The 4,695-nt window shown below is 41.3% G+C and overlaps 1 pseudogene; it reads left to right on the forward strand.

Moving 5' to 3' along the window:
* Positions 1 to 941: 941 nt before the first annotated feature.
* LOC102260349 lies at positions 942 to 1,494 on the forward strand (annotated as a pseudogene).
* The last annotated feature ends 3,201 nt before the right edge of the window (positions 1,495 to 4,695 follow it).

Consider the following 4,695-nt stretch of genomic DNA (forward strand, 5'->3'; position numbering starts at 1 on the left):
GCTTCAAGCTGCCTGGCTGCCGGCCGCCATCTTGGCTGGCAGTTAATTTGCATATCACCCTGATTAGCCAATGGGAATGGTAGCGGAGGTACGGCTAATTACCATGTTTCTCTTTTATTAGATAGGATTAGAGGCCTGGTGTACGAATTCCTGCCCGGGTGGGGTCCCTCGGCCTGGCTGGCGATCCGGGCCGATTAGGACTGGCCAGCCGTGGGGGAGGGACAGCGGAAGGTTGGCCAGCCATGGGAGGTTGACTGTGGGAGTGCACTGACCACCAGGGGGCAGCTCCTGCATTGAGCGTCTGCTCCCTGGTGGTCAGTGTGCATCATAGCAACCGGTCAACCAGTTGTAACAGTTGCTTAGGCTTTTATATATAGAGATAATATTCCATTATATGGATATACTACATTTTGTTTAGCCTTCCATCAGTTTATAAACATTTACATGCCAAGACACTTTTGGCTTGTTTCCACTTTTTGTCTTCTATGTGCACATTTTTTTGTGGATATATATTTTCAATTATCTTGGGTATATACCTATAAATGGAATTACAGGATCAAGGGTTAACTCTACATTTTCCATTTTGAGGAACTACCAGACAAATTCACTAAGGAGCCGCACTATTTTACAGTCACCAGTGAATATGAGGGTCCCAGTTTTTCCATACCAATGTTAACACTTGTTGTTATCTATCTTTTTTTTTTAAGTCCCTCTTCATGTTAAATGGTACAGAGTTTGAGTTTAGCATTATAAAAAGTTCTCAAGTGACTAGTGGTGATGGTTGGACAACAACGTGAATGCACTTAATGCCACTGAACTATACACTTAAAATGGTAAATTTTATGTTGTATATATTTTACTACAATTTTTTAAAATTTCTTTGTGGAGGGAGTTCAGGGGTTATCAGGCACCGCAGAAGCTACTGCCACCGCCTCTGCGTTTGATCATTTGCAATGTCAGGCTTTGATAACTTAAACACGGATTTCTACCAGACAAGTTACAGCATCGATGACCGGTCACAGCAGTCCTATGACTATGGAGGAAGAGGAGGCCCCTGTAGCAAACAGTGTCTGGCTGTGACTACTCGCAGCCAGGTCGGTATGTCCCTCCAGACGTGATGCAGCCACAGCAGCCATACGCCAGGCAGATCCCCAGCCAGCTCAGACATATACCCCAACTGCTCCTCAGCCATTCCATGGAAACAGCTTTGAGGATGAACCACTATTATTGGAAGAATTAGGTATCAATTTTGACCACATCTGGCAAAAAATACTAACAGTGTTACACCCATTAAAAGTAGCAGATGGCAGCATCATGAATGAGGCTCATCTGGCAGGAACCATGGTGTTTTGCTTTGCTTTTGGAGTCATATTATTACTGGCTGGCAAAATCCAGTTTGGTTATGTATGTGGGATCAGTACAATTGAATTGTCTAGGAATGCTTTATTAAACTTAATGAGTATGATAGGTATTTCATTTGGTTATCAATTTTGACCACATCTGGCATAAAACACTAACAGTGTTACACCCATTAAAAGTAGCAGATGGCAGCATCATGAATGAGGCTCACCTGGCAAGAACCATGGTGTTTTGCTTTGCCTTTGGAGCCACATTGTTACTGGTAAGATTTTAATCTCAGTGTGAGATTAAAGAACAATCTTTAAACGTTCGACCAAGAGCCATTTCAGATTATTTATTCACTTGATTCTTAGATTCACTTGTTGATAGATGCATGTTTGTTGTTCACAATTTGTATCTTTACCTTTTTCTTCTTCCTCCTCTTAAAGGATACCTTTCAGCATTTCGTATAATACTGGTTTAGTGGTGATGAACTCCTTTAGCTTTTCCTTATCTGTGAAGCTCTTTATCTGACCTTCAATTCTGAATGATAGCTTTGCTGGATAAAGTATTCTTGGTTGTAGGTTCTTGGTATTCAGCACTTTGAATATTTCTTGCCATTCCCTTCTGGCCTGCAAAGTTTCTGTTGAGAAATCAGCTGACAGTCGTATGGGTATTCCCTTGTAGGTAATTGAGTCTCTTTCTCTTGCTGCTTTTAAGATTCTCTCTTTGTCTTTTGCTCTTGGCATTTTAATTATGATGTGTCTTGGTGTGGTCCTCTTTGGATTCCTTTTGTTTGGGGTTCTCTGCGCTTCTTGGACCTGTAAGTCCATTTCTTTCACCAGGTGGGGGAAGTTTTCTGCCATTATTTCTTCAAATAGGTTTTCAATATCTTGCTGTCTCTCATCTTCTGGCACCCCTATTATTCTGATGTTTGTACGCTTGAAGCTGTCCCAGAGGCTCCTTACACTATCTTCGTATTTTCGGATTCTTTTTTCATTTTGCTTTTCCGGTTGGGTGTTTTTTGCTTCTTCGCATTTCAAATCTTTGGCTTGATTCTTGGGCTCCTCTGGTCTGCTATTGGGTGTCTGTATAATATTCTTTATTTCAGTCCGTGTATGCTTAATTTCTAGTTGTTTCTTTATCATAGCATCGAGGGTCTCATTAGTTTTCGTGAGGCTCTCCAGAAGTTTATTGCAAGCCCTCAAAATTGCGTTTTTTAGCTCTATATCCTCCATTTCTGTCATGTTTTTTTGTCTCCGCATTTTTTATGCTTTCTTGGTGCACCCCCTAGTGGTCTTTGTGCGCAGTCTTGTTCTAGTTGAGCCTTGATTGTTGTAGTTAAAACTAGAGGGGTTTGACCACCAGGCCGACTGAAAGAACAATCTTTAAACGTTCGACCAAGAGCCATTTTTGAGACTACTTTTATATCAAGTCTTTGATGTGTTTTGAATACTATTGACTTGCTTGAATTGGTACCTATTCATCGTATCTCCATGGATAATAGTTATAGTATATAGAGAAATCATTTCTTGTTCCAATAAGTGGTACAAGTATTAGGGGAAAACAAAAAATAATAAATAAACAATATGCGGCTTTGTTCCTTTACCAGAATCCCTTCTTACTTTTCAGAGATTGATAAAAAATTTTAGCCTATTGGTCTTTTATTAATTTTTTTAATCTTCAGACCTTGGATAGTGTTTCCTTGTGATGCTGGTGGTTATTTTTCTATATATTACTTTGACTTTTAATGAATGGAAACATTAAAGAACAAGAAGTTTTAGTCCGTAACTCCCACCTCCCTAAGAATGATAAAACATATTGAAATGAAACGTAAAGATAATTATTAATACTCATTTTATTTTACCTAATGTGTCTGAAGTAGAAGAGATAAATGGTGTAATGAATAGCAGATGTTGTTTTTAATCAGAGCAGCTGGACATGAACTCAGTACTCCTTCTCTGACCTTGAGCTCTAATAGATAATTCTGTGCTTTCTACCTAACAAGATTGCTTGTGAGAACACTTTGAAAATTTTAAAACACTCTTACAATTGAGTTTTAAATGTCAAAAATCTTAACAAACCAGAAACTGTTTGAAGGCTTCTCTGAAGACTGATTTTAGTGATAATGTGACATGAATATAATGATATAATGTTTGCTTACATAGCTTGACTAATGGTACTACACTGCAATTTACCTAGCCTTTACTGTTCTAAATTTTTGTTTGTTTGTTTGTTTGTTTATTTGTTTGTTTGTTTTTGGTCAAAGGACTTTATAAATCAACCAACAACTTAGAAAGAGAAAGAAAGAAAACAGTATCTTCTGTTATGTTCATCTTGTCTAGTTGTTACTTGGTTTTCTTTTCCCCTCCTCTTTCTATAGTACCCTGGCTTCCTGCTTACTCTGCTTTCATCCCCTAGATCCTCTAACACATATAAAAGGAATGATGACATTATTTCCACTGTTAAAAGATTATGGTTACATTTGCCAATGAGAATACATTGCTTTGGAGCAGTAAAAAAAAAAAAAAAAAGTTCTTCATGGAGAGAAGGGAGATAGAAGAGGACAAAGACTACCTTCCCAAATTATGAATTAAAAAGTAGGGATATTATAAAGCTTACCTTCAGGAACGGTGTGGTTATTTTTAGTTATGTTAGTTGGGTGTGTTCACCTGCTCTGCCCCGCAGCAATGCGCTCCGCTGTGCTTTGGCTTCCTCCTCAGGCTGGAGGCAAGACGACAGCTGCCCATCCCACCTCATAACTGTGTGTAACAACAGCTGTAGGAAGAGAAAGTCCCCATCTTTTTTATTGTAGCCATCCTAGTTGATGTGAAATGGTATCTCATTGTGACTTTCATTTGCATTTTCTTAATGACTAATGATGTCAAGCATCCTTTCATGTACTTGGTGGCCATTTATATACCTACTAGAGGCCCGGTGCACAAAAATTTGTGCACTCGGAGGGAAGGGGGGGTCCCTCAGCCCGGCCTGTGCCCTCTCGCAGTCTGGGACCCCTCGGGAGATAACGACCTGCTGGCTTAGGCCTGCTCCCGGGTGGCAGAGGGCAGGCCCAATCCCTAGGTGCAGCCCCTGGTCAGGCTCAGAGCAGGGCCGATTGGGGAGTTGGGGCACCGCCCCCTGTCATGCACAGAGCAGGGCGGATCGGGAGGTTGTGATGCCACCCCCAGTCACGCTCAGGGTAGGGCCGATTGGGGGGTTGGGGCACCACCCTCTGTCACACTCAAGGCAGGGTCGATGGGGAGGTTGCGGCACCACCCCCTGTCACGCACAGAGCAGGGCTAATCCAGGGGTTTGGGCGCTGCCCCCTGTCACACACAGAGTAGGGCCCATAGCCTC

The sequence above is a fragment of the Myotis brandtii genome, unplaced genomic scaffold (genome assembly GCF_000412655.1).
Source record: "Myotis brandtii unplaced genomic scaffold, ASM41265v1 scaffold500, whole genome shotgun sequence".
Classification (NCBI taxonomy): Eukaryota; Metazoa; Chordata; class Mammalia; order Chiroptera; family Vespertilionidae; genus Myotis; species Myotis brandtii.